Source organism: Hyla sarda, chromosome 2 (genome assembly GCF_029499605.1).
Source record: "Hyla sarda isolate aHylSar1 chromosome 2, aHylSar1.hap1, whole genome shotgun sequence".
Lineage (NCBI taxonomy): Eukaryota > Metazoa > Chordata > Amphibia > Anura > Hylidae > Hyla > Hyla sarda.
In genome coordinates, this window is record NC_079190.1 from 334,453,540 (window position 1) to 334,470,790 (window position 17,251).

General features: G+C 39.7%; 1 protein-coding gene across 7 annotated transcripts in view; it reads right to left on the reverse strand.

The window, feature by feature from the left end:
* MAPKAPK2 (MAPK activated protein kinase 2) overlaps nucleotides 1-17,251 on the reverse strand; it is a 767,506-nt gene that overhangs the window by 336,223 nt on the left and 414,032 nt on the right. The window contains exon 1 of one of the 7 annotated variants that reach the window (XM_056557998.1): nucleotides 6,570-6,673. The exons of the other annotated variants lie outside the window; for them this stretch is intronic. The gene's annotated coding sequence lies outside the window, so the exon portion shown is untranslated. Of the gene's footprint in view, nucleotides 1-6,569; nucleotides 6,674-17,251 lie in introns of those variants that run through there. 7 annotated transcript variants of the gene reach the window in all.

The window sequence follows — 17,251 nt, forward strand, 5'->3', positions numbered from 1 at the left end:
AGTAATTTTGGCAAGATTATTATTATTACTTTTTACGTTGTTCACCATGCATTGTCAATAACATGATAATTTCATTCTGCAGGTCGGCACAATCATGGTGATACCTCATTCATGTACTTTATTGGATGGTTTATTACTTTTACACTATAAAAAATATTTTTGATAAAAAAAAATTTGTTTGTGCATCGCTACTTTTTGAGAGCTGTATTTTTTTATTTTAATACAAACAATGTTGTTTGATGGCAAATTTGTTCCATGAAGAGTTGGCATTCCTAGTGGTACCATTTTGGAATACATGGGACATTTTGATCACTTTTTATTTTAGTTTTACAGAGGCGACAATGGCTAGGTTTTTATTTAATATTTTGGGCCTGTGTCCAAAAGGAGGCCTCCTCCTCCCCTTATAGCCTTCCTTTCAGTCTCCATAATTTCTGTCTTTACCAATTGTCTGTTGTAATTCTTGCTAATAGCAGTACTTGTGTGATGCCATTTTTTTTTTCCCTGAAGAGTTGACATTCAAATTGGTACCATTTTGGAGTACATGGGACATTTTGATCACTTTTTATTTTAGTTTAACAGAGGCGGCATTTGCACAGCTTTTATTTAATATTTGAGCACAGAAAAACATAAGACCCTGTGCCCAAATGGAGGCCTCCTCCTCCCCTTATAGCCTTCCTTTCCATCTCCATAATTGCTGTCTTTACCAATTCTCTGTTGTAATTTTTGCTAATAGCAGTACTTTTATGATGACATTTTTTTTTCCATGAAGAGTTGACATTCGTAATGGCACCATTTTGGAGAACATGGGACATTTTGATCACTTTTTATTTTAGTTTTACAGAGGTGGCATTTGCACAATTTTTATTTAATATTTGAGAACAGGGAAACATAAGACCCTGTAAACAATTGAATGCCTCCTCCTCCCCTTATAGCCTTCCTTTCCATCTCCATAATTGTTGTTTTTACCAATTCTCTGCGGTAATTCTTGCTAATAGCAGTACTTGTGTGATGCCATTTTTTTTTTCCATGAAGAGTTGACATTCATAGTGGTACCATTTTGGAGTACATGGGACATTTTGATCACTTTTTATTTTAGTTTTACAGACGTGGCATTTGCACAGTTTTTATTTAATATTTGAGCACAGGGAAACATAAGACCCTGTGCCCAATTGAAGGCCGCCTGCCACCTTATAGCCTTCCTTTCCATCTCCATAATTGTTGTTTTAACCAATTCTCTGTTGTAATTCTTGCTAATAGCAGTACTTGTCTGATGACAATATTTTTTTCATGAAGAGTTGACGTTCGTAGTGGTACCATTTTGGAGTACATGGGTAATTTTGATCACTTTTTATTTTAGTTTTACAGAGGTGGCATTTGCACAGTTTTCATTTAATATTTGAGCACAGGAAAACAAAAGACCCTGAGCCCAAATGGGGCCTCCTCCTCCCCTTATAGCCTTCCTTTCCATCTCCATAATTGCTGTCTTTACCAATTCTCTGTTGTAATTTTTGCTAATAGCAGTACTTTTATGATGACAATTTTTTTTCCATGAAGAGTTGACATTCGTAGTGGCACCATTTTGGAGTACATGGGACATTTTGATCACTTTTTATTTTAGTTTTACAGAGGTGGCATTTGCACAATTTTTATTTAATATTTGAGCACAGGGAAACATAAGACCCTGTGCCCAATTGAAGGCCTCCTCCTCCCCTTATAGCCTTCCTTTCCATCTCCATAATTGTTGTTTTTACCAATTCTCTGCGGTAATTCTTGCTAATAGCAGTACTTGTGTAATTCCATTATTTTTTTCCATGAAGAGTTGACATTCATAGTGGTACCATTTTGGAGCACATGGGACATTTTGATCACTTTTTATTTTAGTTTTACAGACGTGGCATTTGCACAGTTTTTAATATTTGAGCACAGGGAAACATAAGACCCTGTGCCCAATTGAAGGCCTCCTCCTCCCCTTATAGCCATCCTTTCCATCTCCATAATTGTTATTTTTACCAATTCTCTGTTGTAATTTTTGCTAATAGCAGTACTTTTGTGATGACAATTTTTTTTCCATGAAGAGTTGACATTTGTAGTGGTACCATTTTGGAGTACATGGGACATTTTGATCACTTTTTATGTTAGTTTTACAGAGGTTGCATTTGCACAGTTTTTATTTAATATTTGAGCACAGGGAAACATAAGACCCTGTGCCCAATTGAAGGCCTCCTCCTCCCCTTATAGCCTTCCTTTCCATCTCCATAATTTTTGTTTTTACCAATTCTCTGTTGTAATTTTTGCTAATAACAGTACTTTTGTGATAACATTTTTTTTTTCATGAAGAGTTGACATTCGTAGTGGTACCATTTTGGAGTACATGGGACATTTTGATCACTTTTTATTTTAGTTTAACAGAGGCGGCATTTTCACAGTTTTTATTTAATATTTGAGCACAGGAAAACATAAGACCCTGTGCCCAAATGGAGGCCTCCTCCTCCCCTTATAGCCTTCCTTTCCATCTCCATAATGGCTGTCTTTACCAATTCTCTGTTGTAATTTTTGCTAATAGCAGTACTTTTGTGATGAAAATTTTTTTTCCATGAAGGGTTAACATTCGTAGTGGTACCATTTTGGAGTACATGGGACATTTTGATCACTTTTTTTTTTGTTTTACAGAGGTGGCATTTGCATGGTTTTTATTTAATATTTGAGCACAGGGAAACATAAGACCCTGTGCCCAATTGATGGCCTCCTCCTCCCCTTATAGCCTTCCTTTCCATCTCCATAATTGTTATTTTTACCAATTCTCTGTTGTAATTTTTGCTAATAGCAGTACTTTTGTGATGACAATTTTTTTTCCATGAAGAGTTGACATTCGTAGTGGTACAATTTTGGAGTACATGGGACATTTTGATCACTTTTTATTTTAGTTTTACAGAGGTGGCATTTGCACAGTTTTTATTTAATATTTGAGCACAGGGAAACATAAGACCCTGTGCCCAATTGAAGGCCTCCTCCTCCCCTTATAGCCTTCCTTTCCATCTCCATAATTTTTGCTTTTACCAATTCTCTGTTGTAATTTTTGCTAATAACAGTACTTTTGTGATAACATTTTTTTTTCCATGAAGAGTTGACATTCGTAGTGGTACCATTTTGGTGTACATGGGACATTTTGATCACTTTTTATTTTAGTTTAACAGAGGCGGCATTTTCACAGTTTTTATTTAATATTTGAGCACAGGAAAACATAAGACCCTGTGCCCAAATGGAGGCCTCCTCCTCCCCTTATAGCCTTCCTTTCCATCTCCATAATTGTTGTTTTTACCAATTCTCTGTTGTAATTCTTGCTAATAGCAGTACTTGTGTGATGACAATTTTTTTTCCATAAAGAGTTGACGTTCGTAGTGGTACCATTTTGGAGTACATGGGTCATTTTGATGACTTTTTATTTTAGTTTTACAGAGGCGGCATTTACACAGTTTTTATTTAATATTTGAGCACAGGAAAACATAAGACCCTGTGCCCAAATGGAGGCCTCCTCCTCCCCTTATAACCTTAATTTTCATCTACATAATTGGTGTCTTTGCCAATTCTCTGCTGTAATTCTTGCAAATAGCAGTATATTGAAACTGTGTGGGATCTTATTTTTTGCAGGATAGGTAGCGGTTTTGAAAAGTACTATTTTTTTGTATATCTGACATTTTGATCACATTTTATGACTTTTTAGTGAGGAGTATTTGCCAAAATCAGTAATTTTGGCAAGATTATTATTATTACTTTTTACATTGTTCACCGTGCATTATCAATAACATGATAATTTCGTTCTGCAGGTCGGCACAATTATGGTGATACCTCATTCATGTACTTTATTGGATGGTTTATTACTTTTACACTATAAAAACTTTTTTTGATTAATAAAAATTGTTGGTGCATCGCTACTTTTTGAGAGCTGTATTTTTTTTAATTTTAATACCAACAATGTTTTTTGATGGCAAATTTGTTCCATGAAGAGTTGGCATTCTTAGTGGTACCATTTTGGAGTACATGGGACATTTTGATCACTTTTTATTTTAGTTTTACAGAGGCGACAATGGCTAGGTTTTTATTTAATATTTTGGGACTGTGCCCAAATGGAGGCCTCCTCCTCCCCTTATAGCCTTCCTTTCCATCTCCATAATTTCTGTCTTTACCAATTGTCTGTTGTTATTCTTGCTAATAGCAGTATTTGTGTGATGCCATTTTTTTTTTTCCATGAAGAGTTGACATTCGTAGTGGTACCATTTTGGAGTACAGAACACATTTTGATCACTTTTTATTTTAGTTTAACAGAGGCGGCATATGCACAGTTTTTATTTAATATTTGAGCACAAGAAAACATAAGACCCTGTGCCCAAATGGAGGCCTCCTCCTCCCCTTATAGCCTTCCTTTCCATCTCCACAATTGTTGTTTTTACCAATTCTCTGTTTTAATTCTTGCTAATAGCAGTACTTGTGTGATGACAATTATTTTTTCCATGAAGAGTTGACGTTCGTAGTGGTACCATTTTGGAGTAAATGGCTCATTTTGATAAATTTTTATTTTAGTTTTACAGAGGCGGCATTTGCACAGTTTTTATTTAATAGTTGAGCACAGGCAAACATAAGACCCTGTGCCAAAATGGAGGCCTCCTCCTCCCCTTATAACCTTCCTTTCCATCTCCATAATTGGTGTCTTTGCCAATTCTCTGCTGTAATTCTTGCAAACATCAGTGAATTAAAACTGTGTGGGGTCTTATTTTTTGCAGGATAGGTAGCGGTTTTGAATAGTACTATTCTTGGGTATATCTGAAATTTTTATCACATTTTATGACTTTTTAGTGAGGAGTATTAGCCAAAATCAGTAATTTTGGCAAGATTATTATTATTACTTTTTACGTTGTTCACTGTGCATTATCAATAACATGATAATTTCGTTCTGCAGGTCGGCACAATTATGGTGATACCTTATTCATGTACTTTATTGGATGATTTATTACTTTTACACTATAAAAACTATTTTTGATTAAAAAAAATTGTTTGTGCATCGCTACTTTTTGAGAGCTGTATTTGTTTTTTATTTTAATACCAACAATGTTGTTTGATGGCAAATTTGTTCCATGAAGAGTTGGCATTCTTAGTGGTACCGATTTGGAGTACATGGGACATTTTGATCACTTTTTATTTTAGTTTTACAGAGGCGACAATGACTAGGTTTTTATTTAATATTTTGGGCCTGTGCCCAAATGGAGGCCTCCTCCTCCCCTTATCGCCTTCCTTTCCATCTCCATAATTGCTGTCTTTACCAATTGTCTGTTGTAATTCTTGCTAATAGCAGTACTTGTGTGATGCCATTTTTTTTCCCATGAAGAGTTGACATTCGTAGTGATACCATTATGGAGTACATGGGACATTTTGATCACTTTTTATTTTAGTTTTACAGAGGTGGCATTTGCACCGTTTTTATTTAATATTTGAACACAGGGAAACATAAGACCCTGTGCCCAAATGAAGGCCTCCTCCTCCCCTTATAGCCTTCCTTTCCATCTCCATAATTGCTGCCTTTACCAATTCTCTGCTGTAATTCTTGCTAATAGCAGTATATTGAAACTGTGTGGGGTCTTATTTTTTGCAGGATGGGTAGCTGTTTTGAATAGTACTATTTTTGGGTATATCTGACATTTTAATCACATTTTATGACATTTTTAGTGAGGAGGTATTACCCAAAATCAGTAATATTGGCAAGATTGTTATTATAACTTTTTACCTTGTTCACTGTGCATTATCAATGACATGATAATTTCATTCTGCAGGTCGGCACAATTATGGCAATACCTCATTTATTTACTTTATTGGATGGTTTATTACTTTTACACTATCAAAAAACTATTTTTGATTAAAAAAAATCTTGTTAGTGCATCGAAACTTTTCGAGAGCTGTATTCTTTTTTTTTTTTTTTTTTTTTTTTTATACCGACAATGTTGTGTGATGGCAATTTTTTTCCATAAAGAGTTGACATTCTTAGTGGTACGATTTTGGAGTACATGGGACTTTTTGATCACTTTTTCTTTTAGTTTTACAAAGGCGGCATTGGCACAGTTTTTATTCAATATTCTGAACACAGCGAAACATAAGACCCTGTGCCCAAATGGAGGCCTCCTCCTCCCCTTATAGCCTTCCTTTCCATCTCCATAATTGTTGTCTTTACCAATGCTTTGTTGTATTTCTTGCTATTAGCAGTTACATCAAAGGAACAGTAAAAATACACAGTAATCAGGAAATACAGCTTCTTCTAGTTACTGCTCACAATGATATATGTTTCGTATCAGGTTATGTGTCATCAAAAAATGATGGGAGAAGGTGGAGCCCCACCTTTTAACATCTGTTACCCAATCAATGAGAGTGCATTTAAACATGACCTCATGTAACAGGTGTAAAAAAAAGCACATGTTTTAAATAACTTTTAACCCCAATATACAGCTATTCTTCCTAACATACACACACACACACACACTCATTCTTACAGAATAATGAGTACAAAGTGTAATGGGAGCGCTCACCTCTGTGCCAACACTGCCCTAACCTGTGCACCATCTGTGATCACCTAACATTATAGATACAGGGCATAGAGAGAAGTGGCATTGTCTTCATACAAATAGTAGAGAAACTCAGGACTGTTAAAATGGCTGCTGTGACATACCAGTTGTAATTGCACCAGCTCCACAAACAGTAGTGGACTGAACCACTATAAGAACATGTAAACTGCCCCAAACACATAATAAAAATGATTTTTTTTTTAAAACAGCTATATGATTAAAACATCAAAAAGGTTAAAGTGTTTTGTCTACTTACTCTGTTTTTATTCATGCCTTTTACTGCTGGTGACCTGTTCTTTTATTTTACCCACCAGTCAATGGGTTAGTCCAGTGTTTGCTCACTACAGCTAGGACTTTGTCTGCTGGATAATTATATATATATATATATATATATATATATATATATATATATATATATTCCCTCTGAACATTTAAAGCATATCAACACTTATCTCAACAAAGAAGCACCCTAGCACCCTTTGCCTTGTTTTTGGCTGCCAAACTGGTAACACATGTCATGAGATCAGTTGTCATGGTAGCCAGGGGCCATCTGAAGGCTTCCTTAAGTACTATTAAAGTCTGTCTTTGCAATGGCATAGTACAAAGTGTATTGGGAGCGCTCACTTCTGTGCTAACACTGCCCAATCCTGTGCACCATCTGTGATCACCTTACATTATAGAATCAGGACACAAAGAGAAGCAGCATAGTCTCCATACAATTCGTGAGGACACTCAGGACTGGAACCGGACTGGTCTTCAATCTTTCTTTAGGATGTTAGTTAAAATGCCCACTATAGGATAACAGTTGCCATACTACTACTGCTTCTAGTTAAGTAAACAGTAGACTGTACAACTACAAGAACAGGTAAACTGTCCCAAACACACAATAAAATCATGATGAAGGCTATATGATTAAAGCATGAAAAAAGTAAAAGCATTTTGTCTTTTACTCTACTTTTCCCTTTTTATACATGCATTTTTCTGTTGGGTGGGAAAGGGAGATTACCTACCTATATATAATATAGGGGATAACATGTGTCCGTTATTGTGCATTAATGGGGGTCCCAGTGGTCGGAACCTCACCAGTCAGCATGTTACCCCTATCCTATGGATTAAGGATAACATGCTGAGATGGTAAGACCACATTAAAAGCTGGAAAAGTACTGTGTACTACCTATCACCAAACGTTTCGAGTCTCCTACAGAGACTATATGTCAGGACACTAGGAAAGCTTGGTGACAGGCACTCACAGTACTTCTTCAGCTATTGTCACCCAGTTTTCCCAGTCTACTGATACATACATGTATGTCAGGAGACTGAAAAATCAAGGTGACAGGGAGAAGGTACCCTCTGCATACTTAAACGAAAAAAAAAAAAACTATACTTTCCTCCTGCATCCTCCGTCCTCTGCTCTGGTGCAGGAAGAGTGATGTAACTCCACCTGCACCAGGGCAGAGGTCAGACGCCGCTCCTGATGCAGACCACAGCCCGAATCTGTGGCCTACACTGGGAGTCCTCACTGGCTGTGGCTAGAGAGCAGATTAGAGAGTGGGCTGTTTGGACACCAGTCCGAACTGACCACTTTTTAATCTGCATGGAAAGTGTGGTGGGCCTACCACACCTCTGTGATACCTGTCAGCGGGCGTCCCATCGACAAGTATTGGATTAGGTATTGGGGTCATTTGCACAAGTACTCGTGCAAATGTCCAGTATCGGTCCTGATAACAATACCAGTATTGGTATTGTGACATCCCATTAAGAGGTATATATGTGTGTGTGTGTGTGTATAAATTCAACAACCTTTGAGGGGTTACCCTCTTCGCGGGGATTAAACCCTTCACTAGAACCCCCCTTAAAAACAATCTTTATTCTTAGCTTGTTAAAATATTACCCCTTCACACTATTGTTAAAATTGTCAGTGGAGAGTATGGTGTTAGGGAGCTATAATTACTCCTCTCTTTGTATATGGAGCTTGTAATATGTAATTCTCCGTGCCAATCTTCTATTGCTTTGGCGCAGAGTATACCTATGCTCTAAACTATTATTATCCCTCCACTGTTTAAAACTTACTACCAGCCCACCCGACGTTTCGGTGATAAATCACCTTTGTCAAGGGTTAGAGGCTAATGCCACACATACCCCTTTTGACAGTGAAACTGCAAATTTAAATCTGTGTTGAGTCGATAAGTTTACACTAAAATCTGCAGCATAAAATTTGCAGATTCAAATTCTGTGTATCAATGATGTGCAGGATATTGTACATGTGACTACATTCTGGGGGGGGGGGGGGGTTACATGTACAGTATCCTGTAGTTATTTGATGTGCAGGATTTAAAGCTATAGATTTTATGCAACAGATTTTAGAATACTATACATGTGAATAAGGGGTATTCCTATCTGTACATTTACATCCAAACCAATCCCAAGACTGAGGCACCCTGGCCACCTTTGGCCTGTTTTTGGCTCCAGAAGTGGCCCGGAAGTCAAATACAGCTGAATGGGCTATTTACACAGTTTACATACAGTAACACCCTTAAGGATTAATGGGAGATAAGCAAACAGTCTCACACCGGATGTTACGCTAATGTGGGTATTGTATACAGGTGATAATTAATCAATGTATATATATATATATATATATATATATATATATATATATATATATATATATAATTAATCCCGTGTTACCCATTCACAGATCTGAGGGTTAATTTAAACATTACAACATATAACAGATATCAAAAACACATATGCAGTATTAAAGGGGTTATCCGGGAATTAAAAAAAAACAGAGGTAATTTATTTTTAAAACTGCTCCCTGTTTGTCTCCAGGTTGGGTGTAGTATTACAAATTGGCTCTATTCACTTCAATGGAACAGAACTACAGAACCACAACGAACCTGGAGACAGACAGGAAGCAGTTTTGAAAAGAAATTACCTCTGTTTAATTATTCCTGGATAACCCCTTTAAATAACTTTTTACTCCAATATACAACTATTCGCCCTAACATACACAAATATAGAAAGACAAAAAACATCACAGAAAAGAAGCCAAATCATTTTAGTCATTTAGACCTAATATTCCTAGTCCCCATGTACGAATGATCCAGAATGATCATTCATACAGGGGCACCTTAAATATTAGGTCTTAATGATCTTGCAAAAAAGTGTGCCTCCTCCAAACCACAGGTAATTGCTAAGATCACAGGATCAAGATCTGCCATGTAGTTAAAGGAATACTGTAGTTATAGACCGTGCGGGGGGGGGGGGGGGGGTGGTCCAACCGTTGGGACCCTCTGCGATCTTCTGTACAGGGCAGAGGCAGTCCACAGGAAGCACCGAGATTAGTTATATTACACTAAAATATTCCTTTAACCATGTAAGGACTAGTGATGAGCGGCATTGCCCATATTCAAATTCGCGATATTTCGCGAATTTATATATGAATATTCCTCTTATATTCGCGAATTTCGCGTATTCGTTATATTCGCATATGCGAATATTCGCATATTCGCGTATTCGAGGAAGAAAACAGTGAGGGGGTGGGCAACTTTACTATTGGTTGCTAGGGATGTTGTTGATAACCTCTGACAAGTGTATTTAAATCATTTCAGTTGGCAAATTTTTCATTAAAGTGAGGATGCAAGTATCGGCGAAAATTTACCACTAACATAAAGTAGAATATGTCATGAAAAAATAACCTCAGAATCAGAATGATTAGGAAAAGCATACCAGAGTTATTATACTTAAAGTGACAGTGGTCAGATGTGCAAAAAATGCTCTGGTCCTTAAGGTCATTATGGGCTTTGTCCTTAAGGGGTTAATAAGGACACTCCTGCATATAAGCCATAATCACCTCCGCTGTACCCACCGGCACATTTATACTTGACGGATTCCCTGTAGATACATATACTGTCTACAGGGGGAACTGAACTTTTAACCCTTTGGCCCGATCTGCGATTGGTCAGTCACTCCTGACTGATGAATGGCTTGGATAGAAGGGTTTGCACATCCCCGCCTCTCCCATAGAACTGCATGGAGGAGGCGTGTTGGCTGCAACGTCATGCTGTGGCCAGCATGCCTCCTACACTGGAGAGCCACGGGTCCGCGCAGGAGATCGCGGGGGGTTCCATTGTTCGGACCCCCAGCGATCAAAGAACTGTATGGGGACGGGGCGGGGACAGGGCGTAACCGTCGACCTCTCAGGACGATGCTATACTCATTAGCGCTCACACTGAGGGGCCCAGTTTAGGAGATCGTGGGGGGTCCCAGCGGTCGGTACCCCCCGATCAAACACTTATCCCCTATTCTTTGGATTGGTGATAAGTTGTTATCGCTGCAGATGTCCTTTAAGGCAAAGGCACCAAGGGCATTCCTGTACGCCCTGCGTACTTAAGGGGTTAAGGCCAAAAATGTCCGGTCCTGAAGGAATTACTATTTTGGACATTTACCCATTAAGGTGATACCACATACATTTATTTTGTTTACATTATTTTATTTGAAAAATGGAAAAAGGGAGGAGATTCAAACTTTGATTAACACCCGGACCAAAAACCGTGGTAGACTTTGGTTTTGGGTACGGGAAAAAACAGTAACAAAACTGCACAGGATGCAAAACGGACACAACCTGATGCATCTTTTGGCATACGGTTTTCAATGGAGAGTCAATGCATACGGTTTTCAATACGGTTCCGTACGGTTTTCACATTGAAAACGTATACGGGAACTGTATTGCAAAAAACGTGGTGTGAATGCACCCTTACCTAACTCGGTGTTTCGCAACCAGTGTGCCTCCAGCTGTAGCAAACTACAACTCCCAGCATGCACTGATAGACCGTACATGCTGGGAGTTGTAGTTTTGCAACAGCTGGAGGCACACTGGTAGGAAAATACTGAGTTAGGTAACAGAACCTAACTGAAGGTTTTCCAACCAGCGTGCCCCCAGCTGTTGCAAAAGTACAACTCCCAGCATGCACGGTCTGTTAGTACATGCTGAGAGTTGTAGTTTTGCAACAGCTCGAGGTTCAAATTTGAGCTGCGGCAAATTTTTTGCCACAGCGCAAACTGCTAGCGGGAAACTCACTGTAAACCTCCGCTGTGTGAATGTACCCTAAAAAAACTACACTATACTACACTACACTAACACAAAATAAAGGGTAAAACACTACATATACACCTCCTCACACTGTTCCCCCCCCCCCCCCCAAGAAAAATGAAAAACATATGGTACGGCAGTGTTTCCAAAATGTAGCCTCCAGCTGTTGCAAAACGACAACTCCCAGCATTTCCGGACAGCTACTGACTGTGCAGGCATGCTGGGAGTTTAGCAACAGCTTAAGCCACCCTGTTTGGGAATCACTGGCTTAGAATACCCCTATGTCCACCCATATGCAATGCCTAATATAGTCCTAAAATGTGCATGGGCCTCTCTCACTTGGGAGCCCTATCGTATTTACCCCTTATCATGAAAAAGAAATGTTGGGGGCTACACCAGCCTGTTAGTGTAAAAAAATTAAAATTTTGACACTCACATTCTGGTGTTGCGCCCTACTTTTTATTTTCACAAGCAGTAAAAGGAAGAAAAGAACGCCAAAATTTGTAACGCAATTTCTCCTGAGTACGGAAATACCCCATATGTGGGTGTAAAATTCTCTGCGGGCTCACAACAAGGCTCAGGAGTAAGAGCGCACTATGTGCATTTGAGGCCTAAATTGGTGATTTGCACAGGAGTGGCAGCGGTTCTGACATAAACGCAAAAAAATAAATACCCACATGTGACCCCCATTTTGGAAACTACACCCATCATGGAACGTAACAAGAGGAATAGTGAGAGTTAACACCCCACAGGTGTTTTTTACGAATTTCCGTTAAAGTTGGATGGGAAAATAAAAAAATATTTTTTTTTTTCACTAAAATGCTGGTGTTACCCTAAATTTTTCATTTAAACAAGGGAAAATAAGGAAAAAGCGCCCCCAAATTTTTAACCCCATTTCTTAAGAACAGTATGTGTATGTAAGGTGCTCTGCTGGCGCACTACAATGCTTAGAAGAGAAGGAGCACCATTGGGATTTTAAAGAGAAAATGTGTCCGGAATTGAAGGCCACGTGTGTTTACAAAGCCCCCATAGTGCCAGAACAATGGACCCCCCCCCCCCATGTAACCCATTTTGGAAACTACACCCCTCACAGAATGTAATAAGGGGTACAGTGAGCATTTACGCGCCACAGGGGTCTGACAGATTTTTGGAACAGTGGTCCCTAAAAATGAAAAAAAAAAATTTCATTTGCACAGCCCACTGTTCCAAAGATCTGCCAAACACCAGTGGGGTGTAAATACTCACTGCACCCCTTATAAAATTCTGTGAGGGGTGTAGTTTCCAAAATGGGGACACATGTGGTGGGGTCCCCTGTACTGGCACCACGGGGGGGGGGGGGGGGGGCTTTGTAAACACACATGGCCTCTGACTTCCATTCCAAACAAATTCTCTTTCCAAAAGCTCAATGGCGCTCCTTCTCTTCTGAGCATTGTAGTTCACCAGCAGAGCACTTGACATCCACACATGGGGTATTTCCATACTCAGAAGAAATGGGGTTACACATTTTGGGGGTCATTTTCTCATATTACTCCTTGTATAAATGTAAAATTTGGGGAAAAAACAGCATTTTTGTGAAAAAATAGTTTTTTTTTCATTTACACATCCAACTTTAACAAAATGTCGTCAAATACCTGTGAGGTGTTAAGGCTCCCTGTTCTCCTTGTTACGTTCCTTGAGGGGTGTAATTTCCAAAAGAGTATGACATGTGGTGTTGTTTTGCTATTCTGACACCATAGGGGCTTCCTAAATTAAACATGCTCCCCAAAAACCATTTCAGCAAAATTTGCTTTCCAAAAGCCAAATGTGACTCCTTCTCTTCTGAGCATTGTAGTTCGCCCATAGAGCATTTTACGTTCAATCATGGGGTATTTCCATACCCAGAAGAGATGGGGTTACAAATTTTGGGGGGCATTTTCTCCCATTACCCTTTGTAAAAATTGTAAATTTGGGTAAAAAAACTGCTCTTTAGTGAAAAAAAGATTTGTTTTCATTTACACATCCGACTTTAACGAAAAGTCGTGAAACACCTGTGTGGTGTTAAGGCTCACTCTGGTCACCTTGTTCAGTGCCTTGAGGGGTGTAGTTTCCAAAATGGTATGCCATGTGGTTTTTTTTCTGCTGTTCTGGCACCATAGGGGCAGGGCCTGACTGGCGAACCGGGATACCAGGAAAATTCCCGATAGGCCGCTCACCCTGGGGCCAGCAGTGGCCGGCCTGTGCTCAGTCACCGACCTGACCTGACCCGTTCTTATAGATTGGAGTCGGGCCACCCATGCACACTAGCATACAAGGGCCTGATACTAGTATCAGGAACTTGTATGCAGCCAGGGCCGCCGTTAGGGGGGTACAGCCAGAACTCCAGTAAGGGGCAATCGCTGCACCCCCCTTGCAGCTTCCGCAACACAGAAGCAGGGGACCGCTGTATACACAGCAGTCTCCTGCTTCCATGGCCGGTCCAGGATGCATTGAACTATAAGCACGTCTTACAGATGCGCCTATAGTTCAATGCGACCCTCGGGATCGGCTGATTGACAGAGCGAAGAGCCATTGGCTCCTCGCCCTGTCAATCACTCTTGTGGGCCGCCCACATTGTGCAGGCGCTGACAAGAGGCCCGGGCTTCCGTCCTCTGCGCTCCAGCACATGAATGACGTCATCATCATGTGTCGGATCACAGACTGGTGAAGAAGACACAAGAGAAGAGGACATGGACCGTGCGGGAGCCAGGTAAATATGTTTTTTTTCTTCTATTCCTTCCTAAGGGGGCTACTTATAACGACCTAAGGGGGGTTCTGCTGGCTATCACTACCTAAAGGTGGCACTACCTAAAGGGGGCTGCTGCTGGCTATCACTACCTAAAAGGGGATGCTGCTGGCTATCACTACCTAAAAGAAGATACTGCTGGCTATCACTACCTAAAGGGGGATGCTGCTGGTTATCACTACATAGAGGGGGATGCTGCTGGCTATCACTACCTAAAGGGGGAATCTGCTGGCTATCACTACCTAAAGGGGGAATCTGCTGGCTATCACTACCTAAAGGGGATGCTGCTGGCTATCATTATCTAAAGGGGGATGCTGCTGGCTATCACTACCTAAAGGGGGATGCTGCTAGCTATTACTACCTAAAGGGGGCTGCTGCTAACACCTAAAGGGGAGGATAATACTGTATATGGGGACTGCAACTATATACAGGGGGATCTACATACAGGGAGTAACCCCTACTTATAGGGGGCTACTACTGCATACAGGGTGTAACTATCTACAGGGGGCAGCTATCTACACGGGGACCTACCTACAGGTGGAACCTCCCTACTCCGGGCACCTGTGTAATGAGGGAAACTATGTGAAGGGACCTGTCTACTTTCTGGAGCGACCTAACTACCTAATGGGTGGGGGATGGACCTACCTACTCTTCCCCAACACACTTATCTAGCCACTCTAATATTAAAGTGTGGAGCCTAAAATATTTGTCTGGCATGTTCTGTGGAGACGAGTAGTGAAAGGAAGAAGTCGTCATGATGTTTTGGGCCGGAAGAAGAAGAAAACTGAAAGTGAATGCCTCCAATCAGAGAAGACGTCACCTGATGTAACTGTAAGTAATCCCTTATATGGTCTGCAGAGCCTGTGTAGAGCTAATATCTACCACTATATGGTCACTGTATGGGGGGGAATATTTCCTCCTTGTATACTGGTAATATTGGTCTAAGTATACAGGATTTGGTCAGTAACAGTATGATGGTAATATGTATAGTGGTAATATTCCTCCTTGTAAACTGGTAGTATTGGTAGTATTGGTTTCAGTATACAGGATTTGGTTAGTAACAGTATGATGGTAATATGTATGGTGACAATATTTCCTCCGTCTTTCTCCAGTGAACTAAAGGGCTCTTGTTTTTCTTGTACTGTGGTTTACATTTTTTCTTATTGATAATTGGGAAAATAGCTGGCAGGCCCTGGGGGGGGGGGGGGGGGGGGGAGTCAAGTGGAGGGGCCCATGCTTTAAGCTGTTTAAGGGGCCCCTATATTTCTGACGGCAGCCCTGCCGGCGGCTGCCACAGTGCTGCAATGCTGTGGGGCTGATATGAAATTATTACCAGGGCTGCTTTTTATCCCCTGTCCAGCCCTGCATAGGGGCTTCCTAAATGTGACATGCCCCCAAAAAAACAACTTCAGAAAAACTCACTCTCCAAAATCCCATTGTCGCTCCCTCCCTTCTGAGCCCTCTACTGCGCCTGCTGAACACTTGACATACACATATGAGGTATTTCCTTACTCGAGAGAAGAAATTGGGTTGCAAATTTTTAGAGGATTTTTCTCCTTTGTAAAAATTCAAAATCTGGGTTTACAAGAACATGCGAGTGTAAAAAAAATTAAGATTTAAAATGTTCTCCTTCACTTTGCTGCTATTCCTGTGAAACACCTAAAGGGTTAACACACTTACTGAATGTCATTTTGAATACTTTGAGGGGTCCAGTTTTTATAATGGGGTAATTTATGGGGTATTTCTAATAATTCCCTTCAAATCCACTTCAACCCTGAACTGGTCCATGAAAAATTCTGATTTTGAAAATTTTGTGAAAAATTTGAAAATTGATGCTGAACTTTTAAGCCCTCTGATGTCTTCCAAAAATAAAAACATTTCAACTTTATGATGCAAACATAAAGTAGACATATTGTATTTGTGAATCAAAATATAATCTATTTGGAATGTCTATTTCCCTTACAACCAGAGAGCTTCAAAGCTAGAAAAATGCTACATTTTCTATTTTTTCATCAAATTTTCGCATTTTTCACAAAGAAATTCTGTACAGTATGAATGGGGCAAACTGGGGGACAGGAAAAAATTATGGAGGGCAATTCTAAAACACTATACACAAACACACACACACACATATATATATATATATATATATATATATATATACATTAATCATTTCTTTTTGTCATAAGGCCGTTAAAGGAGAATAAGGCATGGGATTCAAGTCCGCTCTTTACCTGGCGTCACCCAGCTACTTTCAGTAGCAGATGGTCGCCTCTACTAGCTGGCGTGGAGCAATTGGATGGAACAATTTGAACAATTTTGGAACAATTTGAAATATATATATATATATATATATATATATATATAAATATATATATATATATATATATATATATATATAGTTTTTTTAAGCTTTAAAACTAGCCAATCAGATAAAAACTTTACAAACAGGGTATGCTTGTAATCATTTTGATGTAAATAATCAAGATTTTAGTTTGCCTCCACAATGAGACATAAATACAGGACTTCAAAAGACCAGGATTTTCGGCGCTGACCACGGAGAAATGAACAAAGCCCAGGTAAAGGAATGGAGGTTTAATAGCAACGTGTTTCACTGCATGCGCAGCTTCATCAGGCCTGATGAAGCCGCGCATGCGGTGAAACTCGTTGCTATTAAACCTCCATTCCTTTACCTGGGCTTTGTTCATTTCTCCGTGGTCAGTGCCGAAAATCCTGGTCTTTTGAAGTCCTGTATTTATTCCACATCTCTCAGGAAGGCTGCAGACTACA